At 47.4% G+C, this 27,977-nt stretch overlaps 1 pseudogene; it reads right to left on the reverse strand.

Moving 5' to 3' along the window:
- Positions 1-24,269: 24,269 nt before the first annotated feature.
- On the reverse strand, positions 24,270-25,332 carry LOC146755069 (uncharacterized; annotated as a pseudogene).
- Positions 25,333-27,977: the final 2,645 nt, after the last annotated feature.

Below are 27,977 nucleotides of genomic sequence, written 5' to 3' on the forward strand. Positions count from 1 at the left end.
GAACTGACAACAAATCACGCGACATCAGAACCGACCCAGTGGTTATTTACAAGCCTTGGGTGACCCAGACAGGATCTCAGAGTGGTGAATGTAGGTACAGAAGTTGTTACTACTCTGTTTTCTTCTAAAAGAAGTGTTTTTTTTTCATCTCAGAAGTTGGGGGGAGGGGGGGAGGGGGGCGGGAAAGGGATATCAATTTAATTACTCATTAATTTATTGACAGACATTCACGTTTGCTACGTTTGGAGAAGTTTTTATTTGTTTGCTGTGGTTTGATTTTTTTTTTCTTTTTTTTTTCCTCCTTCCCTCCTCTTCCATCTTTGTGTTCTTCCCCTATAATCAAAAGAGAACGGATCCCCAGGGTCTGTCCCGCAGACGTTCTTTCCCTGGTCTCTGCTGCCACCTTCTGGCCAATACGCGGAACTGCCACTGTTGGGCGTTTGGTGCCGCAGGAAGCACAACGCAGATCTGAGTTCTGACCGGTCTACGCAGCAAATCCGCCAATCTTTATTGCGATAAGCCCTCCAGACAAGAGCATAAAGACTTTGCCTGAGGGCAGGGTTAGTAGTAATGGATGTCAGTTTTGAAATTTCCAGTCCATTCACCATAGCACTTTCTGCCTCCATGTCCCATAACCAGAGCAGCTATGCTGGCATGCTCTCTTGGTTTCTGTCTAAACCACTGTACTATATCCATCAGTTCAGCTGCTGTATTATGGGCAGCAGGGTTTGGGGGGTTGAACACTGGTCAGGGCACTCCCACCAGCCTATCCTGCATTTTATTTATTTTTTTTTTTTTCATTTTTGGGTTACAATCAGTCAGATCTCAAATAGATCTAGTCCAAATGGAACCTCAAAATCTGACCTTTTAGTGCCTTCATTTACAGAGTCCATTTTATACAGATTCCCTTGTACAGGGTCCCCATGGTCCTCCAGAGTGTTGTTACTGATCTTCCATAGGAGAATGATTGAATTAGGTTTTTTCCCCATCAAAACTGCCACCTGTCTTTCCAGTTTTTCAACACTGTAATTCAATAGCTGATTTGCATCAGCCTGAGCCTCTTCAGTTATGTTCAGACAGTTCAAGGCCATCAACAGTGGCCATGCCACCATGAACACAGCTAACTGTCATTCTCAAGTTGTAAGTATGTCTTTGCTAAGACCATGGAAATACTCAGTCAGGTGGGCCAGGGACTCATGGACCCTCCCTCCGTCCCACACAGGGCCCCATTTTTCAGTGACAGAAGCAATGCTGCATTTTGAGGATCCTAGGAATCCCAGGACATGCCCTGACAAAAGGTCATTCAAAGGGGTAGTCTTTCCCCATCCAAACAACTCCATGATATTCACAGAATCACAGAATTGTAGGGGTTGGAAGGGACCTCCAGAGACCATTGAGTCCAGTTCCCCTGCCAAAGCAGGTTCCCTACACCACGTTGCACAGCTCGGCATCCAGGCAGGTCTTGAATATCTCCAGAGAAGGAGATTCCACAACCACTCTGGGCAGCCTGTTCCAGTGCTCTGTCACCCTCACCATAAAGAAGTTATTGCACACATTAGTGCAGAACTTCCTATGGTCCAGTTTCTGTCTGTTTCCCCTTGTCTCGTCTCTACACACTGCTAAAAAGAGTCTGGTCTCACCACTTTGCCCCCCACACCTCAAATATTTATAGACCTGGATCAAGTCCCCTCTCAGCCTTCTTTTCTCAAGGCTAAACAGACCCAGTTCACTTAGTCTCTCCTCATAGGTGAGATGCTCCAGGCCCTTCACCATCTTTGTGGCCCTCCGCTGGACTCTTTCTAAGAGATCCCTGTCTTTTTTGTACTGGGGAGCCCAGAACTGGACACAGTATTCCAGATGAGGCCTCACCAGGGCAGAGTAGAGGGGGAGGATCACCTCCTTCGACCTGCTGGACACGCTCTTTTTAATGCACCCCAGTATGCCATTGGCTTTTTTGGCTACAAGGGCACACTGCTGGCTCATGGTCAATGTGTCGTCCACCAGGACGCCCAGGTCCCTCTCGACCCACTTCACTGTCCACTCACCTATCCCATACTTCCTCAACTTTGGTATAAGTATGTCATGGGAGACTGTATCAGTTATAGAGGTTATAGAGTTCAATTCCTGCAGTCAATTTGGCGGCCCAGGTGGGACCAGCTCTGTTCGCTGCAGGACCAGCTGAGAGGGAGACACTTTTGGCGCACCCTGAGATTTCTCTGAAGGACTCCCTTCCTCACCTGATCACTGCAGGGACAGACAAGGACCACCCATAGGTGGACCAGGTATGTGTATGGTAAGTGGAGCCCATATGTCTTGAGGAGACATCCTACACAGTTTACAGCCATACGTGCTGCTCCCAGGGAGGTGAGCTCATGGCTTTGGTTGCCAGCTGGGGTAGGAAGACTCCTTGGGTGAGTTCCTATGAAAGGGAACTGTATGTCATATGAATGTAAACAAGAACAAATACTCTCTCCCATGTGGTTGGCAATAGGAGGGACCTAGGTTGGTCTCTCCTACGGGTATGGGATATAGTGGATAGCCTGTCAAATGGTAGCCTGGGTTCTCCAAGTTGTAATCAGGGGGCTTATAGGTTGTATGTTCAATATTATCATCTGCTTTAAGTGTTTGGTACCGTGTGTCAAGCCGACTCTGGGAAAAACATTAACGTTTGCAACTGGTCGACCAGAGTATGAGTGTTATTAAGATTCCAGCTGGAAAATGTTGTCATCATTGTGTAGTATGAATTAACCATGGGTTTTGATCTAAATGTCATAGTGAGTGTGGTGTGAGTGAGACACAGAACAGCTGCAGGGTGAGTGCCGAGTCCCGATCCATGTTTTCTTCCTCCTGTGAGGGAAATGGCTGGACACGGACAAAGTGAAAGACTGTTGTCTGTCCACTCATATGCAGTTTCTGCTTGTATGTAAAAAGACGGGAGTTTGTACTCTGTAGATTAGTAAGATGGTCCTGAGGAGAGGTGTACATTCCACCCGACCAACGAGTGTCAACCCATTTATGTAATACTATGTACTGCTTGCGAGGAAGTGTGTGAGGGAGGTGGTTCAATCAGTGCTGGTTCTGTGGCACAGTGTTTATAACTGAAGAATACAGACTGTATTAAGGGAGTTTATGTGAACTGAAGAACCGTACTGTTTGACAAACTGTTTTGATGGTATAAGAAAGTGTAATTGTTAATGATATATGGAAGTGTACTTGAGGGAATGTGGAAGTGTATCTGAGCATAGAAACAGAGGAAGCATTTACAGAGGAAAAAGGGTTAAAGTGAGTTTACCTGCACTGACATGAGAGCAACACCCTGAACCTCTGCCCTGTGAGCTGAGCAGAGCAGAGCAGAGACACAGTCCCCATGTATCAGGTAGTGTTATTCTGCTTACCAAATGAATGAGTTCACTACAGAAGAGGCAAATCTTCCCCTCTGCTCCATTTGTGGCATACTCTGGAGTTCAAGGCATTGCAAAGCTATGGCACATCTACTTTCTTTCAATGATGACACCTTAGTGTGCTCTGGGCTCTCATTTCAATTGCATCTATAGAAGTCTAGGGTCATGCCAGCTGACAGGAAGCTGGCAAATGTTGTCTCGTTGTAAGGAAGAGCAAGAAAGATGACATGGGCAATTATGGACCTGTCAGTCCAGAGACTGGTAAAATTATGGAGAAAATGATGGTGGGAGTTATGGAAAAACAGCTGAAGGACAATTCTGTCATTGGTCGCAGCCAACACAAGTTTGTGAGGCGAAGGTCCTGTTTAATTTAAGCTCATTTTGTGACACAGTTATCCGTTTAGTTGACCAAGGGAAGCCAGTTGATGTAATCCTTGAGGATTTCAGTGGAAATTTTGATACTGTTTCTCACAACAACCTTCTGGACAGAATGTTCTGCATATGGCTAGACAGAAACACAATGTGGTGGGTGAGCAGTTGGCCAGTAGGTCAGTCCCAAAGGATTATAGTCCGTGGGTTCCATCAGGCTGGTAGATGGTCACTGTCGGGGTCCCCAGGGTTCCATTTGGGGGCCACTTTCCTTTCGTGTTTATGCAGATGACTTGAATGCAGGACTAGAAGACGTTCTGAGCAAGTTTGCTGATGAGACCAGATGAGGAGGTGCTGTTGCCTCCACTGAGGGTGGAGAGGACTTGCAGAGAGATGTGGACAAGTCAGAGAAGTGGGTACCAGTTGGTACTAAGCACCAAGTGCATAAAGTATAACAAGAACAAGTGCCTGATTGTGCACCTGGGTAGGGGCAACACTGGACATACACACTGACTGGATATGGGACACTGGAGAGGAGTCTGACTGGAAAGGATTGGGGTGCTGGTCAGCATCACACTGAATGTGAGTCAGCAGTGTGCCCAGGCAGCCAGGAAAGCCACCAGTCCCCTGGAGTGCATGAAGCAACTTATTGCCAGCTGGGTGAGGGAAAGGATCATCCCTCTCTGCTCTGCATTGCTACTGCCTCACTAGCAGCACTAGGTGCACTTCTGGGCACCACAGAACATAAAGGACTTCAAACTCTGGGAGAATGTGCAAAGGAGGGCACTGGAACTGAGAGATGTGAAGTTCAGAGTTTCACAGGGATTGACTGCTTGTTCAGACTGGGCCCTTCTCACATCCCTTCTCACATCCTGCAATGAAACATAGGTCTCATATGGGACATGAACCTCACAGTGTCCTTGCACCACATGTAGAGCCTGGGATCTTCTGTCCCCATGTCTTTCATTTAACATCATACGGACCTCCAACCCATTGCCCCAGGAAATGCCAGGAGCCAACATGAGAGACAGGATCTCTCTACCACTGGTCTTGTAATCAGGGCTTGTCCTGTTTGCTTCGTAAGGCAAAGGAGAGGTTTCTTAGCATGCCAGTGCCTTTGCCTGCCTGTAGTCATGGCTTCCAGTTATCTTCTCTAACAAGTCCCTTGGGAAGCTTGCTTGGTAATGTTCCTCAGTGGGCCCATTAATACTCCAAGAAACTTCACTGTTACTTCTGACTTTGTCTTGTTGAGCACTTTGTGCAAACTTCTCTCTGCACTGGAGGCTGATGAACTCAGCATCAAATGCACCCTGGGACCATTATAACCTAAAGAATCTCCTGTGCCTTATGCCATCTTGTTATCTTCTTCAGGTTATCAGAACTTGTTCAGCAAAAAGGAGGGATATCTGGAGAGAGCTTAAAGAATCCATTATAAATTTATTTTCTATTTATTTATAGTTGGGTTTAAAGAAGACATTAAAGCAGCACTGTGCCACCGATACCAATCCAGGTTGTCCCAATGAGTTCTGTACTGTTACTGTTTTGACAAAGGTCCTTCTCAACCTCCCCACCCAATTTCTGCTCACAATGGACCTATGGGACTTGCATCACTTTTCTTCACATCATTCTTCTCCTCTGCATTCATCTGCTCAGTGTTAAAACTGCTTTGCACCAACTCCCACTGGCTTCCTCAGAGAACCAGCTGCACATGGAAAAGGAAAGATTTCTCTTTTTTATCTGGCCAGCAAATAGAAGGAAAGGTGATGCAATTGAATGAACAGTAAAACACAGTGATCAACTGCATGCCATGTTCAAGCTGCATCTATTGAAGTTTGTCTTTCCTATGGAATATTTTTAAAAGAAATGATTTATACTGAGGTAGCATAGGATAGATTGAATCACAGTGAAGTAGTTGACAACAGAGGCCATCAAACTCTGGGAGATGGAGCAAATTCCAGTAATCTCCCTGGGATAGATCAGCCAGGTAGTTGAGAGGTATCAACTTAAAACTGATCAGGACTTGTGAGTATTTCACACATTGAGAAGGGTTAACACATTCTCATTGATTTCTATCTTTGTCTCCAACTCTGCTTTTCACTTTTACTGACATTAATGAACATCTTTCAGACTTCGTGCCTTAATAAAAAAGAGACAGTGATTGAGAAAAAAAGTATAAGAAGAAAAAGAAAAAGAATAGATAGGAAGGGATAGATCAAATCACAGCGAAGGAGTTGACAACACATTCCATCAGACTTTGGGGAGATGGAACAAATTCCAGTAATCCCCCTGAAAGTCAGAAATCAGACAGATAATTGGGAGGTATCTGACTGAACAAAGAGCAAGGGATGGAGAAATCTGGAGGGCAGTGGGAGTAGTGTGTATCCCCTCTCTGGCCCTCGGCTGATGCCCATGAAGGAGGTGTCTGTCTCAGGGATTTCCCACACGGTTTACAAGCACTGGCACACATCAGGAGCAGCCCAGGCACCTTGGGCATCACCCAGTGTCTGTGTGTGAGCAACTGCCTCCCAGCTGAAGAACCGAGGACTCAAAGCAGGAGCTCACATGCAGGCAACTCCTTGTGCACTTCTGAACTGAACCAGAGGAATCCCAGCTCCTGTGGGTGTGTAGGGAGCCGAATCCCATTTCAGCTCCAGGATTTCTGTCAAGGGATGAGACTCCTGCACTGCCTCAGCTGGATCACTGCCCTGCACAGGGAAAGTCCAAACCTCGCCTTCCTTGTCTGGGTGCCCTTTGTGCATTGTCAAACGAACTCTGGGAGCACTCCCCATATGTCTCCAATCAGTCACTGACCACTGGACATGTGGTGATTAATTGAAAGCACAGTTATGATGCTGTTGTCTTTCAGGAGCTGTTGGCCATGAAGACCCAGGGATGTGTCAGGGGAGATGAGTGGGAAGGATAAAAATGACATCACCTGCTGCTTGCTTGTCCAGGCTCCTGGGACACAGGGAGCTCATAAAAGTGTGCAGGGCTGCAGAGAGACAGCTGTGCCCAGGAGCAGCTCTTGTGCGCTGTGCCCAGGAGCAGCTCTTGTGCACAGCACAGCCTGCAGGTGACAGAAGGAGAGGAGAGAAATTGGAGAGAACTTGCAGTATGTGTGTGGTGTGAGCGGGCTGTGAGCTCACTGCAGGAGCATTGCTCACAGACCATGACAAGGTAAGTCTCACAGCTGACCATGAGCTGCTTTTAATTAAGGGATAACTATAACTGGGACATCCCATAGGAGATCTGACTGCAGGCACTGCATGTTTCTTTACTGTGGAAAAAGCTTTCTGCTCCAGCTGAGACGGGTGCCCAGGGCTGTCCTGCAGAGCAGGGTCCCTGCTGTGCCCCAGGGGCTGTGTGCCGGGTATGGGACTCTGCCGCCTGCCAGGCTCAGCACTCAGCCTGCCCGGGGAGCTGCCCAGGGCGCTGCGGGGAGACGGGTGGGGGGAAGGAGCCCCCCGGCAGGGCTTGTGCTGCCACAGCTGCTGCCTGGGGCAGGGGATCACAGCTCCACTGCACAACTGAATGTTGTGAGTGGGCATTTTGCAAGAGGAGAGCCAAGGCAGGGGGTTTTCATTTCCTGTTCTGAGGCAAAAAGGTTTGGAGTCAGAAATCTAAAAGGGGCAATAAGAGTTCTGAGAATTTTTCGTCAATCAATTGCTTGTTTTGTGAACACTCACACATGATGTGCTTTCAGTCTCCCCTTTCTCGAAGGATGGAATTATCATCATTTTCTGTAGGCATGAATAATTCACTTATCCTACAAACAGGCAGCATTTTCTAACTGAAACTGAATGCCACAGAAGCTGGGGTAGGGGGCTCTAAGAGCACTTGGGGTAAAGATATGAGACAAGAAACAGATGAAAATATCCAGGGAGAAGGCATAAGAAAATAAGAGGAAGGTTAGAGCTCCATATGCTGCTTCTGCTTAAGGAATGTTGAAATACATGAAATTAAATGCAAGTAATGGTGCTAAATGTACACTGTTGTAAGAGAATAAAAACATTTCATAGTATAGCAGGAGTAGTGCCTCTGAGAATGGTCTGGACTTGTCATTATCTTCTGCACTCTGAACAGGACTCCAAGCACAACAACAGCAGATGCCCAACAGCAGCTCCATCAGCGAGTTCCTCCTGCTGCCGTTGGCAGACACGCGGCAGCTGCAGCTCCTGCACTTCTGGCTCTTCCTGGGCATCTACCTGGCTGCCCTCCTGGGCAACGGCCTCATCAGCACAGCCGCAGCCTGCGACCGCCGCCTGCACACCCCCATGTACTTCTTCCTCCTCAACCTGGCCCTCCTCGACCTGGGCTGCATCTCCACCACTCTCCCCAAAGCCATGGCCAACACCCTCTGGGACACCAGGGCCATCTCCTATGCAGGATGTGCTGCACAGCTCTTTTTCTTTCTCTTCTTCATCTCAGCAGAGTATTCCCTTCTCACCATCATGTCCTATGACCGCTACGTTGCCATCTGCAAGCCCCTGCACTACGGGGCTTTGATGGACAGCAGAGCTTGTGCCACCATGGCAGCAGCTGCCTGGGGCACTGGGGTTCTCAGTTCCCTACTGCACACTGCCAGTACGTTTTCACTGCCTCTCTGCCAAGGCAATGTGGTCAACCAGTTTTTCTGTGAAATCCCCCAGATCCTCAAGCTCTCCTGCTCAGAATCCTACCTCAGGGAAGTTGTGTTTATCTTTTTTAGTATTAGTTTAATCTTTGGGTGCTTTGTTTTCATAGTGGTGTCCTATGTGCAGATCTTCATGGCTGTGCTGAGGATGCCCTCTGAGCAGGGAAGGCACAAAGCCTTCTCCACGTGCCTCCCTCACCTGGCTGTGGTCTCCCTGTTTCTCAGCACTGTCCTTTATGCCTACCTGAAGCCCCCCTCCATTTCCTCCCGACTCCTAGATCTGACAGTGGCACTCCTGTATGCATTGGTTCCTCCAACACTGAACCCTATTATCTACAGCATGAGGAACAGGGAGATCAAGCACGCTCTCAGGAAGGTGTTGCAATAAGCACTATTCCAGCTTCCATAAAATGCACAACTTCCTCATAGGATTCCCAGTGATGGTTCTTCATGTTTTATGCATCTTTGATTGTTTGATTATGTGAGATATAGCAACGTGTAAAAAAATGTTATTGAACTTATAAATAGAATTGTATTACACTTATTTCCTACCTAATTTCCATTTTTTCACTCCAAGAGCTCATGTAAACATGTATCCAAATTCCCCGAATACGTTAAAGTATACCTAAAAAGGTTTCAAAATAGACTTTTACTTAGCTTTTCTTTTTTCCTACTTTGTCTGGATCTGGGGAGGTACAGCCACAGACAGCAGCTCAACGTGCTCTTTTCATTTCTGATCTCTACACCACCACAGTGCTCTCAAGTCCTCTCATTTGTGCAGTCCTGATGGTCTTGTGTGTCTCACGACCGTCCTGTTGTCTCTACAGCAGCACTCCAGGGCTGCAGTCAGTGGCCGGCAATACGAACAGGTCTGTCAGAGCTGGTCTCCTTGCTGGCACTGCCATAACAAGAGGGCCCCTTTAGTGCAGGACCAGAGGACTGGAGGGAGGCCTCTTCCAAAGCTGGTGTAAGGAATATACCTCAGGAGCTGCTCCCTGAGAAAACCTTGAGATCTTCAGGTGCTCTTCACTGTGTGACCAGATCAGATTGAATAGTCCCAAGGAGATCCGTAAACATCTCGGGGCAGTGCTGTGGTTTAAGGTTTATGGGTTGAGACAAAGAGAAAAAGAAAAGGATAATAATTATGACAAATGTATTTATACATATACATTTAGTGTATTTTCACACATATACAACATATGCAGTTGCAAACATATATGAACTAATCCCTATGCGCATCTGTTTGCAAGTCCAGGACTAGTTGCAGGGGTTTTAACAGCCACAGGGTTCACTGTAGGAGCTGAAGTGGCTGTTGGGCTGTTGCAGGAGTTGAAGTGACCTCAGAGTTCTTTGCCAGAGCTGGAACCACCACAGTACCTGTGACTATGTTGGAGCAGCCACTGGGCTCATTGGAGGGGTTGGAGCCACCGCAGGGCTGTACTTCCTCCCTTGGGAGGAATTTGTTGCATTTTCTTATTACCATACTTGCAACAGCTACAGGACCCGTAGCACGAGTAACTGCAGAGCTCATTATGTCTGGGGCTCACAGACAGCGGGATCTGCCCAGAGCTTGGAGCAACTGCAGGACGTGTAGCAAAACCTTGGAGCTGCTGCAGGGTCTGTGCCAGGAGTTGCAGAGGTTGCAGCACTGTCAGCAGATCCAGCTCTCTGGATCTGGCACACTGCAGTCATTTGTGTCTCTTGGGGGTTACCAGAGCCACAGCAGACCTGCCCCCAATATTCTACCAGTTTCTCAGGATCCTGCAGTTGCTCGGAGATGAAGTTCCAAAGCCCTGGGGGTGCCCACCACTCCAGGCAGCTGCCCAGACTGTCCCACACCCCCTGCCATGCAGAGCCTTCTCACCTTGGGGCAGATCTCTCAGTGATATTCCTGAATAATTGTTTAACCTCAATCATAGATTCATAGAATCACCAAGGTTGGAAAAGGCCTAAAAGATCATCCATTCCAACTGTTCACCTATTACCTATAGCTCCCACTAAACCATGTCCCTCAACACAATATCCAGTACACCCCCGGACTCACAGAGTTGACAATGTAAATTGTGTAATTCCTAATCATATGGACAATGTTACTTCCAAAACCCAAAGATGACTGCAGAGCTGAATGTGCACAAAACTTCACTTTGTCAGCTGCCAATTTTATCGTGGTACAAACTGAGGTCAAACAGCATAGCAAAATAAATACCCTAATCCAGCATCCAAGCACCAAATAAGGAGCTGTGCAGTGAAGCTTCATGAGAAGACTCAACTAGCTCCACACATAGGGAGCACATCCACACATATCAGCACCATGGCCTGCACTTCTCCAGCTCCCACAAAGCCCTATCTGCTCAGGACAGATGTGCCGTTATCTCAACCCTTGGAGTCTCACATCAGGCACCAAAATGACAGTGGTTGTTGAACCCAACATGTGGCTCAGCAGCACACAGTGCTTTGTGCACTGCCCAATTCCCAGTGGGATGGGGATGAGAACTGGGAAAAAAAATACAACTTCTGGGTTGTAACAAAGCAGTTTACTAAGAGAGATAAAAGGAGAGGAGTAATAGTTATCACTATATATCCATTGATATGGAATTGTATGTAACAACTGATACATAAGCACTTGCTCAGCACCACCAGACTGATGCTCAGCTGGACCCTGGGCAGTGAAGAGACTGAGATGAACTCCCACCCTTTCAATACAATTTCTGCTTGCTGTCAGGTGATAGAGAACGTCCCTTTGGCCACTATCAGTCAGCTGTCCTCACTCTGTTCCCTCCCAGCTCCATGTGCCCTTTACTGACCATGGCCTTGGCTCTGTACAACACTGCTTAGCAGCAGCTGTAAACATCAGAGTGTTATCAATGGTTTTCTCCAAGAACCAAAACACTGCACCATAGCAGGCAGTCTGAAGAAAACAATTCCATCTGAGCTGTAACTCAGATTCCTGCCTGTCCCCCTCTTCTTGTTCTTCCTGATCAGGAAGCAAGGAACAGAATCTGCCGCTCTCCTCTCTGAGCCCTTTCCATCAGTTCTCAGCTGGCTCCTCTGCCATACCCAGGCAGAGCTCAGTGCCCTCTCATGGATGGCAGCAGCCTTTTCTCTTCTTCCTTGCCCATTCGTCATGCAGAATCTGTACCCCATTTGCTACAGTACAGAGCTGAGAACCATCCCACCATGTCTCTGTGAACCAAACAAGACCCTAGGCCTGCAAAGGCACAGAGATTTGGAGTTAGCTGAGTGAATGTTTGTGGTCCTCTCATTAGTGTAAGGATTCTTCAGAAAGGATCCCCTTCCAGAAGCATGTTTTAAATTTGCCTGGCTGGGCCTTGCATCTACACCGTGCTACTGGTGTTCAGAAGATGGCACAAGGTACGAGACCCATTGTGGGGCTCACAGTTGTCCAGTGAACATTGTCACTACCCTGGGCATGTCTTTCCTGAAGGTCCTCAGCAGCATTTGCCAGCTGGCTGGGGGTGTGCTGGAGACCCCAGGGAACTGCCATTCTGTTGTAATACAAGAAGAATTTTACAGAGCAGCAGCCATGGATCAAGATAAGCACTTTACAGAGCAGCAGCTGCGGAGCAGGATAAACAGCATGAGAACCAAGGACACCTCTAGCAAAAGAGTGAAAGGCTTGTGGCTTTGAAGCGGGGTTTTAGGGTTCTTATTGCAGAAGCTTTCTTCCAATTAGTACGTGTGATTTTTGTACACCGTTGTTTGTTTGCTATAGAAGTACGGCTTTTCAGGCAATAGATGGACACAGCTATATTTAACTATATTGGTGTGTGGTTGTTTGTCCTAGAACGCTGACTTTTGCCTTCAGGTTTGCCAACACGTGGGGGCTTGCAGTGTCATGGGATTTAACTCTTGAACACCTGTGGGATCCTGAGAAACTAAGCCAGTATTTGAGTCAGGGATGGTGCAGCCTAGATAGATCTAAGGGGGTATGACTTATTTGGGGCTTGAATTGTGCTTACCGTGCTCTATAGAACACTGTTCCGAAAAGAGAGAATTTCCGAGCTGAGGTTCTAGCCAAAAAGGGAAATCCCCAAGTCTATTTTGATGAGTCACAGGAGGCACCAGTAACAATATCAGTTGCCTCTGTGGAAGGCAAGAAATGGAAATGGGTGTCCTCACGTCTAGAACGGAAAAAAGAAGTGGAGGAGGAGGCAACAGAAGATCCAGCTGACAGGTTTGGATCAGCACCGAGAAAGGCAAAAGGAAAAGTTAAGAGGCATGAAGAAGAGAGTGATGAGGAGGAAATCTCTATTACTATTTGTCGACCCCTGAAGATGACTGAAATCCAAGGCGTAAGAAAGGAGTACACATGGCACCAGAATGAATCTCTTGTTACCTGGTTGCTTCGCTGATGGGACAGCTGGGATGGTAGCTTGTTGTGACGTGACAGGCCCTTCCCCATATTCTGGAAGAATCTTAGTGACATGTAATACAGTGGGTGTAGACGAAAAGGTGTAGGTTATATAAGGATGAATCTGTTTCAATAAATTGCCATTTTGCCACTTCATCACCTTGGTGTCACTTGGTAATTGGCCTAGCTGCTGCTTCAGTTGAAGGTGAGAGATCGTAAAGCCATTAACAATCGTAAAGCCTTCATGTGTATCATCAAAAAACTCAGCTATTAGACATACGCGCTTTCCATCTCGAGCAAGGAACAACAGTACAATTGCACCACGTGTTTCCTTGTGGTGTTACCTACGTGACCACAGAGAAGACATGAGGAAGTGGCATGACCAGCCTACTCCTGTACTATTAGCACGGGTGAGAGAACTACAAAACATATCAACCACGAGTACAGCTGCTCCAGTTATCACAGGTAACAAATAGAGGGGCCCTGCCCTCAGTCAAGAGAGTGGAAGGGATAATAGAGTTTATTGGACTGTGTGGATTCGATGGCCTGGCACATCAGAACCACAGGAATATAAGGCGCTGGTGGATACCGGTGCACAGTGCACCCTAATGCCCTCCAGTCATGAAGGGACAGAATCAATCCATATTTCTGGAGTGACTGGGGGCTCTCAAGAATTAACTGTGCTGGAGGCTGAAATAAGCCTCACTGGCAAAGACTGGCAAAAACATCCTATGTGACTGGCCCAGAGGCTCTATTCATACTTGGTATTGATTAGCTCAGAAAGGGGCATTTCAAGGATCCTAAGGGGTATCAATGGGCCTTTGGAATAGCTTCTGTAGATATGAATAACATTAAGCAGCTGTCAGTTTTACCTGGCCTGTCAGAGGACCTGTGTGTTGTGGGGCTGCTACGAGTAAAAGAGCAGCAGGTACCGATTGCTACAAAGACAGTGCACAGACAGCAGTACTGCACCAACAGGATTCCTTGCTTCCCATTCATGACTTGATTCGCCAGCTGTAGAATCAGGAAGCAATCAGTAAAACTCACTCCCCTTTCAACAGCATCATATGGCCAGTGCATAAAGCCAGTAGGGAATGGAGGCTGATAGTGGACTACCGTGGCATGAAGGAGGTCACACCCCCATTGAGCGCTGCTGTGCCAGACATGTTAGAAATCCAGTATGAGCTGGAGTCAAAAGCAGACAAATGGTATGCCACCACTGACACTGCAAACGCCTTCTTCTCTATTCCTTTGGCCTCAGAATGTAAGCCACAGTTTGCCTTCACCTGGAGGGGCATACAGTATACTTGGAACCGTTTGCCCCAGGGGTGGAAACACAGCCCAACCATTTGCCATGGGTTGGTCCAAACTGTACTGGAACAGGGTGGTGCTCCTGAACACCTGCAGTACATTGATGACATTGTTGTGTGGGGCGATACAGCAGAAATTTTCACAAAAGGAGAGCAGATAATCCAGATTCTTCTACAAGCTGGCTTTGCTATTAAGTGAAGCAAAGTAAAAGGACCTGCCCAGGAAATTCAGTTCTTAGGTATAAAGTGGCAGGATGGACGTTGTCACATCCCAACAGATGTGATCGACAAAATCACTGCCATGTCTCCACCAACTAGCAAGAAAGAGACACAATCTTTCCTGGGTGCAGTGGGCTTTTGGAGGATGCACATTCCAAACTACAGCCTCATTGTAAGCCCCCTTTATCAGGTCACGCGGAAGAAGAATGATTTTGCATGGGGCCCTGAGCAGCAGCAGGCTTTTGAACAGATTAAACAAGACATAGCCCGTGCTGTAGCCCTGGGGCCAGTACGGACTGGACAGGATGTAAAGAACATCCTCTATACTGCTGTTGGAGAGAAAGGCCCCACTTGGAGTTTATGGCAAAGAGCCTCAGGAGAGACCCGAGGCCGACCCCTGGGATTCTGGAGTCGATCATATAAGGGGTCTGAAGAGTGCTACACTCCAACTGAGAAGGAGATCTTAGCTGCGTATGAGGGGGTTCGGGCTGCTTCTGAAGTAGTCGGGACTGAAACACAGCTCCTTTTGGCACCTCGACTGCCAGTGCTGAACTGGATGTTCAAAGGACAGGTTCCCTCCACCCATCATGCTACCGATGTCACCTGGAGCAAGTGGATTACGCTGATTACACAGCGAGCGCGAATGGGAAACCTCAATCGTCCAGGAATCCTAGAGGTAATCATGGACTGGCCTGAAGATAAAAAGTTTGGAACATCACGAGCAGAAGAGGTGTCACATGCTAAAGAGGCCCCACCATACAACGAATTACCAGAAAATGAAAAGAAATATGCCCTATTCACTGACGGATCATGTCGCACTGTAGGGAAGCATCGCAAATGGAAAGCTGCTGTGTGGAGCCCCACACGACAGGTTGCAGAGGCCACTGAAGGTAAGGGAGAATCAAGTCAGTTTGCAGAGGTAAAAGCTGTCCAGCTGGCCTTAGATGTTGCTGAACGGGAGAGGTGGCCAATGCTGTATCTTTATACTGACTCATGGATGGTGGCAAATGCCTTATCGGGGTGGTTACAGCGGTGGGAACAAAATAACTGGCAACAGAGGGGAAAATCTGTTTGGGCCGCTGAACTGTGGAAGGACATTGCTGCCCAAACAAAGAATATGGTTGTAAAGGTGCGTCACGTGGATGCACATGTGCCCAAAAGTCGGGCTACTGAAGAACAACAAAACAACCATCAGGTAGATAAAGCTGCCAGAATTGAGGTGGCTCAAATCGACTTGGATTGGCAGAATAAGGGCGAATTATTTCTAGCTCAATGGGCTCATGAGACCTCAGGCCATCAAGGAAGAGACGCAACATATAAGTGGGCCAGAGACCGAGGGGTGGACTTAACCATGGACGCTATTGCGCAGATTATTCATGATTGTGAAACATGTGCCATAATTAAACAAGCCAGAAGGATGAAACCTCTCTGGGAGGAAGGGCGATGGCAAAAGTATAAATATGGGGAGGCGTGGCAGGTTGATTATATCACCTTGCCACGATCTCGCAGTGGTGTTATGTACTCACTATGGTAGAGGCAACCATTGGGTGACTTGAAACATACGCAGTACCCCATGCTACTGCTCGAAACACCATATTAGGTCTTGAGAAACAAGTCCTGTGGCGACATGGCACCCCAGAAAGAATTGAATCTGATAATGGGACACATTTCAAAAATTCTCTTATAAATACTTGGGCCAAAGATCATGGCATTGAGTGGATTTATCATATTCCCTACCATGCACCAACTTCTGGTAAAATTGAACGATATAATGGGTTGTTGAAAACTATGTTGAAAGCAATGGGTGGTGGAACATTTAAGCACTGGGAGAAGAATCTGGCAGAAGCCACTTGGTTGGTCAATACTAGAGGATCTGTCAATCATGATGGTCCTTGTCAATCTAGCCCCCTACACACTATAGAAGGAGATAAGGTCCCTGTTGTACATGTAAAGAACATGTTGGGAAAAGCTGTTTGGGTCCTTCCAGCTTCTGGAAAGGGCAAACCTATCCGTGGAACTGTCTTTGCCCAGGGACCTGGATGCACTTGGTGGGTAATGCAGAAGGATGGGGATGTTCAATGTGTGCCACAAGGGAATTTGATGCTGGGGGAGTGCAGTCAATAATTTTATGTATCTATATATATATATATATGTTTGCATGTGTAGTGTATTTTAGTTATTATAGTTGTACATTTAGTTACGTTACATGCAATTCTACTATTTAGCTATCACAATTTTACATACGTGTATATATATGTATATATATTAACCATGATGTAATAATGTAGAATAAGGGGTGGAATGTCATGGTTTTGTAATTTTGTAATTTTGCTATCAGTATTCCACATCATAACATCATGTCAAGTATGGATACTTCTATTGAATGTGCAGTCCACAGAAGAAGACTACATATCCCAGAGAACAACAGGGGTAACAATAAGTCACGGGACCAGGACGCTATATAATCTCGTTTCCAGGCTGGAGTGCCCTCCTTCTTCTCTCGAACTTCTCGGAGAGTGGGAAGCGTTCCAGGCGTGTCGCCTAGAGTTCACAGTAGGCCTCTCGGTTTTCGGGGACTCTCTCTCTCTGTTTCGTTCGATTTGTTAGCCTCAATTATATTATATTGTGTTATCTTGTATTTCGATATCATATTTAGTAAAATAAGTTTTTCCTCCTTAGATTGTCGCTGTTTTATCCCATTCCCCTTTTCCCCCTCCTTTCCGGGCCCCACGGGGGGGGGGCCCACGGGGTGGCTTCCCCTGTCACGGGCATAGGTAAATCTAAGTAACCCGTGACAAGCTGCGAGGGCTTAATTGCTCATACATGAGCCTTTACTAGGCAATTTGGAAACTTTAGGCCATGGGAACTTGCTTCTGTGTTCTTGAGCCCATGAACTGCCTTAGTCTGTGGGTCTAACAACAATCAGCTCATAAAATGCTGTGAGTGCAGATTTCAGAGGTCAGCCTGAGTCCATACCCAATCCATGTGGCTCCTGTGCCCTGCATTCGGCTCTCCAACGAGGTCAGTGAGCTGTCGAGCACACAGTCAGTGCTCTTTAAGCTACTGTGAATCTACCCCTGCTTTCTCTTTTCCCTTTTCTCATTCTCTCCTTGCTCTCACACACCCCCAAATCACAAACCCTCACACCAATGCCAGAAGCCTCTGAGGCTGTCGTAAGCCTGCAGTTATCTGCATTAGGAACAAAGCTGCCATTTTTAAAGCTTTTATACTTTTTATTCTTAACTCCACAGGACCCAGGAATCTTTCCTGAAGTTAATGTGAATTCAGGGGGGTGCGTGTTTTAAGAACTGAGCTGGGTCCTGTAAAAGAGGTAAGAACCAGCAGTTGGCAATGCTAATTACTGCCCGGTGATTTGAGGGGACCTGCACAACGTGCTAACGTGCCTATGATGACACGCAGCATGATACATGGGGAAAGGTGAAGGCAAGGCTCGTATATCCCCATAACACTGAAGGCATATTTCCCTCTCTAATAACTTACAAACAGTCACCATTTGCTGTCTGCAAAATTAACCTCTCATCTCCTCCAGCCTGCTGATCTGGTGCATAGATATAGGATTTTAAGCTTCTCTATTGAAAAATGTCCCTGCAAAGCTGTCCATCAGAACTCCCGCTGCTTTCCAGAGAGTATTATTAATAAGTTCTTCCTATCAGAAATGGGACCCTTTTAGAGCTCAGATAAGGTTTTTTTCCCTGTTAACCAGCTGGGCTGCTTGGCTGTGGACAAATGCCATGATGAATGACGGGTCAAGGATGGAGCAGGCTGATTTCTCTCCGAGCCTGACCTTGTCTCTGGTGTGACATCTGAAATGACAGGTGCATTAAAAAGTTATTTATGTAGGGGAGCTGCGATGCATTGTACCCTTTGCAAGGTAGCACACAGTTTTGCAAGAGTATTAGAATAAAGGCTGCCTCTGTGTCTGCTGCCTCTTGTACTGCTGGCTTTCTGTAAGCAGCTGCTGTGAAAGCAAGAGGAGAAGCACGGAGCGTTTTTTAGTGCACAGAGGATGCTCTGGAAACTGAAAGGCAAAAAAGGGAGCAGGGTCTGAGAGCAGCAGCAGCAGACAGCTTCCCAGCAAATCACCTGCGTGTCTGCAGATTACTTGCCTGGAACAGCAGTAATCAGCTCTGGAAATGCACCTGAAGGGTTCTGGGCTGTTGAAGGGCCAATGTTGTGGATAAAATGCAGCACTGAGGATTAAATGATTTCTACTGTTCAGCTCTTTATGGCCTCAGTGCACTTGTAAGACTTTCTCTGTTGAATCTCAGACTCTTTGTGAGTAGTTGTGCTGTGGCTCCCTTCTGTCTTTACTGTTGCTGAAATTAAAGGGACACTTCTGGCTTTGTCCTTCTTCCTGTAGGACACATAAGTGGAACTGTAACCATCCTGTGAACAGTCACTTCATTCTGGGAGATGAATAGTTGCTGAATGGCAAGAGATCGCAGCCTAAATCTCCAGAAAAATGCATGCAAACCCTATCAGGTTTCTATTGTCATCTGCCTGACATTGTGCTCCAAGTAGGAAATAGGAAAGGCAATAGGAAAGCTGCCTGTGTTTTGAAATCCAGAACTTTCTCTGGACAAATAACACACTTGCTGTTGCATGGCCAAATGAGGACACAACATCCTATGGCACAGATTAAGTTGTAGAGCAGAGTTCATGGAAGAGCCCAAGTGCAGAGATTTCTGCATCTTTCTGAGTGCTGATCAGATTAATGAGGACCACAGAAACATTGGAAAACTGTCGTAGTGACACATCAGTATCCTGTTAGCTTCAACAGAATTACAGCATTTGATATCAGCTCTTCCTTCCTTGCTGTTTCTCCACCCCTCCAAAACACCCCCTGAAACACTTGCAGGAGAAATTGTAAAACACATGTAACAGCTTATTTTGTATGATGGGACTGTTAGAAGAGCTGCATGTTGGTGTGCGTCCAACTCACATTAACTTCAGTTTTGGGCTGCAGCCATACTCAAGTGACTTTGCAAGTCTTTTCTGACTGTCGAATTAAAGTTGATGCGTGCAGTAAATCTGCAGTATCCAAACAGTATTTGATATCTCCATTTTGGATCAGTGGTTGGGTCTGGGAAATGGATGAAGCTTGCCTGAAGGCAGCATCTGCAAGTTGTTTTTTTTCATCAGAAAAATGAATGGTCTGGTATAATGAATTATTTTGTATAATATCAAAGAAAGAGAGTATCAGCTGTGCACTTCATACGCAGTATTGATTGCAAGTACGCTCATTAATTTGTGTGGTACAGGAAATTCCAGCCAAGGTTAGGAGAGCTTTGCTCTGTAGTGGAGCTGTGACTCCTATTGCCTTCAAAGAGGTTTGAATCAGGTTGCAAACAACCAAAATTCATACTTCAGTTATTTCGCTATAGAAGTGTGTTGTCACAGACGACTTTGTAGACTTCTGGTAGAACAGCAAGGAAAAATGGAAATGTCCTGTCCCTGTTTGAGCCTGCTTAAGGGTTTGATCTGTACAGTTTGGGTGCTCTGGGCAAATGTAGGATGCACGGTGGAACTCTGTTCTCATTGTAGCACAACAAAAGAGAGGAGCTGGGGAGGGGAGGGAGAAGGTATGTTTTCCACCATGGCCTGTTTAAAACATTATGAGCTACCTCTCTTCCATCATGAGTTTAAAGCTACTGCCCAGGGGCATAAAAATCAACTCCTAACAACTTCCAGTGGGACCACTATTCCATCAGTGCTCCCATCAAATGTTGACTCCATGATTAATATTCACCCTCTTTCTTCGTTAATCATCAGTCTTCATTCATTTCTTTGTAACTTCCTGCTGACAGGGGCACTGTTCATACAGCAGCTGGTAGGGAAAACAGAACGAGCTGAACTGCTGCACGCAAGCTGTGAAGGGAAAAAGCCACAACAGTGCATTGTGTCAGCTCAAAATGATTCCTACGGATGCAGCTTTTTCTTTTCTCCTTGCCCTATATGCTCAATTTTCAATAGACGTTGTGAGGCAGGACCTTCAAACAATCCGTGGTTACTATCGCACTGCTTTACCTTGAGTGCCATTGGCACTTGGTAATTTAGAGCAGGAACTCTGCTGATGAAGAGTGAACTGTCAGAATTTGGCTTGTCAAATAAAATCTGTGTACAATCCTAAAATAGACAGTTTTGCAATTAACGCTTGCACTGTGATTTGCCAACAGGAAGCCCACTCCCAGCTTTGCCACAGCCCTCCTGAAGACCTTGTGTGTGAGACCAAACCTCTTCCCCATTGCCCAGCCTATGAGCTGAGAAGAGCTGCTGATTTCTCTATCATTCTGACTCTTTGGGCAGCTAATATTGCCCTTCTGCAGCACAGGGATCCTGTCCAAGATGCTCAAGGGGTACAAGCTCTGCACCAAGGCAATACTATTCTGCAAAGCCAAGGAAGTTACTTCTTCCTCCCACTAATTTATTCCCCAAAAAGCTGCAGTAGATGCTGCCACGTTTACAAGTACACAGATATTTGCTCTCAGTGCCAGTCAATGAATGCTGCAGCTATGCAGTGTAACTGGAACACCATTGAAGATAATTCCATTTACTTGTGTGAGGGGCCCAATAATTAAATTTGGACATTATTCCTTTAATTACTACAATTTCGGATCACGGTTAGTATTCTTCTAAACTGATGTGATTTCATGCTAAATGTAGGATGCAAGTCTGTCCTTGCTCAGACCCCTCAGCATTCTGGAGTAAGATCCTGCACTGTTGGTTTTTGCAGACCTACAATATGACGTAGCTCCTGGTGCAGGAAAAAAGCATTGGATGGTTCAAGCCTTGTGATACTTCACTGACAAGCTGTGCTGTTTTTTTAAGCCCTGTGCTATGCTTGTTCTTCATGCTAAATGGTGTTTTGATCATTTGTATTATAATAATTCATACTAATTAATTTGTAATTCCTAAATTAAGTGCACATGGGTTTCAAGCAGAGAGGTTACACTCAGGTTAACTATTGATTTTGGTCTTTGCTGTGAAGAAATTTAGATCTCGTGTCTGTCAGATTTAAGACAGCCATCTTGACATCTATTAAGAGAGAGATACAGTTAAGAATCAGATTTTTGTGCCTGAAAATATGCTTGCCTGGTGACTTTTGGGATCTGTTCTGCACACAGTACTGCATTCCTTAAGGCACCAACTGCTATACGTGCTGCAATGCCATACAGCAGTGAATTGGTGCTCTTGCAGATGCTGATATTATTAATGTCTTCTCAAAGAAACTGTGATTTTAAGAAAATCCAAGTTGAGTAGAGTCTCTGTGAAATAAACAGCTGTTTTAAATACATATGATGCTTTTGCACCCTGCGGAGTAATGCTTTAAACAACCACTCTCAAACTGCAAAGGAAAATAAGGTGTTTGATTTGTTTTCACTTCTTTCCAGCCCATTTTCTTTCAATGAATAGACAGAGATTTTAACAACTTAATCATTCTGGTGGACTTGGAAGGAATTTGGCTGGATGCTACTGGCAAACTCCAGTAAGCAAACTCCAGAAGGGATCCCTGAGGCTGGAGGTGCCACAGTCTGTGTGTTCTGGATCGAAGGGACAGAAGGCAGCTGCTCATGGTTATGGATAGCTGGACGTATAGAGTGCTCTGAGCATCAGGAACAGTTTCCAACCATGTAGAAAGAAGAGTTTCCTTGAACATGGTCACAATCTCATGTTGCTCTTGTGCCTATAGGAGTATGAATTCTGGAGTGGGGGGAAAGATAAGACTTTGCAGGGGAAGTAAATGTTCCCATTTGCAATAAGCACGATAGATTTTGCTTTTTTCCTTTTCCCTCTATTCGATGGAGAGGAGTTCGATTACTTTTGGATACGTTTTCTTTTGCATAACCTTTTCATGCACTGTGTTTTGAGCGATGTGACCACTAGAGAGCAGACTTAGCCTAGTAACAGGAGTTAATTAGTTCTTGGCCTCTTCATTTCCTCCTGTCCCCTTTCCCCTCCCCCTGAATACACAGGCAGAGGGGGTTTGGGTGGCTCTGAGCTTGCCTCTAACGCTGTGCAATCTTAGGCCTAATTAAAACGCCGCAGACGGCCTGAACCCCGCATTAAAATTTGATGAGGAATTGATCAGCCAAGCAAACAGGAAATTTAGCTGTGTGAGTGAAGGTAATGTTTGCTCAAATGTGTAATGAGGTCCATGGGGAATATTTATGGGGACCTCAGTGACAGTTTCAGCAGTTTCTTCTCCTTGAAGTCATCTTCCCTACTTGCCCTCTCTGTTATGAGGCTGTAGGCAGAAGGGAATCCAACACCGCGTCAGCCGGGCGGTGGAAAATGGTCTGTGTGTGGCTGCGATGGTGCCATGGAAAGGTCTGCAAGAGGAGTTGTGAAACTGCAACCTGACTTCTTTATAAACATCAGTGGCTCCATAATGTAAGGAGTTGTGTAGCACAATTGCTGGTGGAACTCCTTGCAGCGTGTTAGAAAGCAAACCTGCCCCCTAAAAGGGTCAGGTGTTGTGTTACAGCAGATGCTACCTTTATCTCCATGGACTGCAGGATAAGCTATACATGCTGTCAGCACAGGTATTTGGAGGCAAGGCGGTACGTTCACAGGGTAGGGAGCAATGCCCTCCTCAGCACATCTTATCTATTTCTAATGATCAGTAAAAGTGTAAATGCCTTCTACTTGCAGCAAACAGATAAATTTACATGCTTCTTATTTATCACTACTCTGTCAAACGTAAATCAGCATGAGAGAGTCTTAACCTAAGCTGTTACTGACGGGTAAGATCACCCTCACACCTGTATCTGCAAGTCACTGCTGTTGCCCTCAGCTCCTGGCAGAGGCTTTGCAAAGATGTAGGGCTCTGCATTCAGGGCTCACACAGGCCCCGAGCTGCAGATGTGCTCGTCCCAGCCGTAGGACTTCCTGTGGTTCCTTCTTGTACCACTCGTGGCTACTTTTGACTGGTTGCAATTAAAGTTGAAGCTGACACTGTAAGGACTTGGAGCGAAAAGCAGAAGGATGGGCAGCCAACAGTCTGTGCCCAGTGGAACAAAGTAGGAAGGAGAGATGATGGGTGTCTTAGTGTGAGCCCTGCAGATGGATGAACAGGGTGGTTGCAAGCCAGTGCTTTGCTTTCTAATGCAACCAAGCTGTTCAACCTTGTGGCTTATCTGGTCTGCACTGGGTGAAGATGAATTGTCTTGGGCCACATTGAAGAGCAGAAAGGACCCCATAATAAATGAAAAGGGAGCACTTTGCTACTGAAAGGGAAAGGGGGCCTCATAGAAACCAAAGCAAAGGGTACTTACAGATAGATTATTTTGAGGCGGCAGAGGGGGAACAAATCATCATATACAACATTATATATGGTTTATATGAGTAATACAATTTATTTAGTTGTTTTTTTAAATAAAAACTGGGAAAGATACAAGATCATAAAACTGTTGGGATACCAGACCTTGTATTTCTGAAACAAATGCATCTATCTGGTTTGGTGACAGTGGCTGCCATTCTCAGTAAGGCCATTTTTGGTTGTTGTGAGTGACAGGTGTGCACTGGGGCCAAACTGAGATTCACTGCCATGATGGAAGGGGATGGCTGCAGGATGGGGTGGGTTGTTTGTTTGCGGGTTGGGATAGGAAAGGGAAGCTGCTTACAGTGACGGTGGGAATGACTGTCACTGAATGCAGCATGAGAAGTTGGTAGAGCTGTAGGATTTCTTGTTGCCAATAAAATCCAGGAAGATTTGCTCAGTCCATAGCATGTGTAGGGTGGCACTTGCTATATACATCTTCCAGGTGTTGCATCAACAGCAGGGATGGGATTAATGCAAGAGATGGCGATTTTTTTTTTTTAGATTCTGGTGGAAAAAATCGAGGGGAGCTTTATGTCCCATTTCAGGTGCACTCTAATTTCTTGACAGTGTCCCGCTCCCCGTGCACCCTGTGTGTCACAGGAGGGCCATCCCAGCCCTATGGTCATGGTGATGATGTTCTGTTCTTCCAGCTCTCAGCTGCAGCTCTGAGCTCTGGGTGTTGCTGTTCCCGGCTGAGGTTGGGCCGCCCGCTCACACTTGGGGCCCGTCGTGGCGCCGCGCGTGGTCTCCGGCGGCCATCCGCCGCTCCTGGGCCACCCGCCTCAGCCATTCCCCGTCCTCTTCTTCGCGGGGTGGCTCCTCGAAGTGGCTGCGCTGGTTGGGGTCCCCGTGCCAGGAGTTGCTGCGCACCAGCGGGCGGGGGGGCCTGGAGGGGCTGTGCTGCGTGCGCCGTGCTGGGACGCTGCGGGAGCGATGGGCAGATCTTGATCTCATCTGCCGCCGCTCCCTGGTGCGCTGCAGCCTTCCCCGCGGCCGGCGGGTTGGGGGGCGACCCGAGGGGCGCCAGCTGAGGCGCAGCATGCCGGTGATTAACCACCGGCACAGGGGGCAGTTGGGCGTGTTGGCCGTCCAGTGCTGGATGCACTCCCTGCAGAAGATGTGCCTGCAGGGCAGAGCGCGGACGGCGTCCTCCATGGGGCCCAGGCAGATGGGGCACAGCTCCTCGTGGGCCTCCGCCGGCCACGTCCACGTCTCCCTCCTCCTCCGGTTGGAAGCTGCCTCCCGGCTCATGGCTGCGGCTGCCCTGGCGCTGTGTGGCTCCAAGGATGGATTTGGATGAAGCTGCCTCTTGCAGAGCAGTCGGCAGCCTCCGGGCCTCAGCGCCTGTCAGGCATCCTACCTGTGGCAGACAGCTTGTGTGCCACTGGCAGGAGCTCTGAGCTCTGGGGATCCTCCAATGGGATCCTCAGTGACTCACAGTCCTCTCGCAGGACTCTGATGTCTCTCGCACTGGCAAGGTCTCAGTGTCTCGTGCTCCCACAGGAGACGTTCACACCTCGAGAGTCGCCAGCAAGACTCAATGCGGGCTGGGCCCGCTGGCTATGGGTAGGCACCCGGCCCACTGTGAGGTCACGGGGCCACTGTGACCCTGCGCTGCCATCACAGACTGCACAGATAGGTGGAGGTTTGCTGTCCGGTGGTTGTGGTGTTGATATTTGTGGCATTTTCTTGCCAGAGTCCACCCAAGGGCTTTAACTGGGACATTTTCACTAACAGTGAGAATAAATGATCTATTGAATCTACCACTGTAATAAATTTGTGGATGTTGTTGCTCAGTGCTGTAGCTGTGATCGTGCTGGTATTTGGTAGCAGTGCTAGCAAAGCGAATGCTGTCCTGGGTGTTTTTCACCAGGAAGTGAAGGGGCAGTGCTTACCAAGAAGGGATCCCTGTCTTGGTTAGGAAAGCGCAGCCCAGCTTCTTGGTTTCTCTCGTCTCCTTTATCTCTCATCCCGCCCCTCCTCTGCTATAGTACCCTCCAGTACTATCCCTCACATCCCAGCCTTCTCTCTTCCCTTTTTGGGTGATGTTTAACATGACTTGGATGGAGAGTTGTGAACATCAGCCTCATGTTTATAGCATGTTCTTATGGATTGTGTGATCCTACTCAGGGCTTTGCTCTTTAATATTACACTTCTGCCTCCTGCATGTCATTTGTTAGCCATCAGTCCCCCTGTCTTGTTTGTTGGTGGGATGTGGGTTGAATATTTTCTGTCCTCTCCCTTTTCTGGCCAATGTACTTTGGTAGCCTCTGTTTGTCTTAGTGTCCCTTGCCAACGTTGCTTCCCCGGGGCTTTTCTGCAGGGTTGCTTTCCAGCTGGTCACTCCCCACATTCCTTGGTGCCTCATTTAGGTCCTCTCCAAGGGAGGAACTTTGCCCTTTCCCTTGGTGCAATCTTGAGATTTCCCTCAAGCTGTTTCTGGCTGCACGGCCTTCTGCTGCATCCGCCGCTGCTCCCAGTTTGGGATCCTGCGTTGCCCTGTGAGGGTACGCTGTGTTCCATCACCCAGAGCATCCTTGGGGCTCTTCTATGGGTCTGGACCCACTTTTGTCCCCTGCAATGATCCTGCAGGGTGGCTGCAATTCTCCCACATTCAGGCAGAGCAGCAGAGGTGTAGAGTTATGAGGAGAAACAGGTGCCTTTGCTTTTCATTGTCTGCATGTTGCCCTGAGTCATTTTCCAGGTGCAGGTGAAGTTGTTTCGTGGCACAGTTACAATTGTCACCCTAATGCCTGCACTTGCTGATGGCCCTGCTAGTGTGTAAACATCTCATGCCACCATCTGAGTGTGGTTGCTCAGCTTGCAACCCTGTCTCTGAGCTTCGTTTCCCTTGGTCAGGATCCGGCCTCATGTCACAAACTCGTGTTTCACTCCCATGGCCTGATCTTGTGAATTGCTACGTATTAACAGCTTGAGGCTTTAATATTTCCAATCCCAACAGACTTTCCTGGTAACAATTCTAAGCAGAACTTCTTCTCTCTGTATTCTTGGGCTCATGTCATGGCTTAGGTTGGAAAGGACCTTAAAGCCCACTCACTTCCAGCCCTTTGCCATGGCCAGGGTTTCCGTGCAGCTGCTCAGGCATCACGAGCTCCATCCAACTTGGCCTTGGAAGCCTTTGGGGTTGGGGCACTCACACTTCTCTGGGCAGCAGTGCCAGGGCCTCACCGCCCTCTGAGTAAAGAAATTTCCCTTTGTGTGGAACCTGAACGTCCCTTGTTTTGCTTAAAACTCTTTCCACTTGTCCTGACAGTGGTAAATGTTGCTCTCCCTCCTGTTAGGCTCCTTTTAAGTGCTGGTTGATTTAGAATCCAGAACCAAGAGGTGTGAGATTTGCTTGTAAGCATATGGGCAGGTGAGCCTTACAGGCAGTAATGAGCCGCTTGGTGGGGCAGAGTCACTGCCATGATGGTAGGGGATGGCTGCAGGATGGGCTGGGCTGTGTGGCTGTGGGTTGCAATGCAAAAGGGAAGCTGTTTACAGCGATGGTGGGAATTACTGTCACTGAATTGTCTGTGTGCTGCTGCACAAAGCCATGGGCACACCAAACCTGCTCTGTCTTCAGCATGGTGCTCCACTGTGCCATTTCAGTGTGTGTATTTAATTCAAGAGCAGCTGTATTTACTTCCTGTCTGCAGCAGATTAGAAAAGTTGAGTCCTGGCAAACCAATCACACTGCAGCCTGCCTCTGGTGGGAGCTCCGGCCACCCGGCCTCGTTTGGTTGCACAGGGGAAGTGTTGTAGAAACCAAAAAGTGTGCTTGAAGTTGAATCTGATCATTTGTGTTGTAGTTGGGGGTCACATGTTGTCATCCAGCTTAATATCTGTTACCAAACGTGCTGCTTCCATCCTCACTGATGCTTTGGCTTATGAGATGTGGCATTGAACAAAACACTGGAATTGCTGGGAGCCGCCGACTGACTTGGGTTGGAAGGGACCCTGGGATGCCTGTTGTCTGTGGTGCCCCGTAGACTCGTGCACGTTCAGTCTTATCAGGCTCCTGTGGCAGCCTCTGCTCTGGCCGTACCAAGTCCACCTCCCTGGCAGCCCCACACTGCCCTGCTTGCAGCAGCAGTCCCGACAGGGCAACAGCAGGCGGAGAGCTGGCACCCAACATGGGGGCTCTGGGCATAGGGGAGAGATGGGCACCAGGGAAGGGTTCCTACTGGAGGAGTTGAGTCTGATGGTCTGATGGTGTTGAGAATAACTAACTCCACACAGGCCATTTTACATAGAGTGCTGGCACCCAGTTTGGTGTTTTCTGTCTGAGGGTTTGGAGTCTCAGTGTTCTGGGAGTAAAGTGCTGAAA

This window comes from Coturnix japonica, chromosome 36 (genome assembly GCF_054131305.1).
Source record: "Coturnix japonica strain WE chromosome 36, WE-NBRP24, whole genome shotgun sequence".
NCBI lineage: Eukaryota > Metazoa > Chordata > Aves > Galliformes > Phasianidae > Coturnix > Coturnix japonica.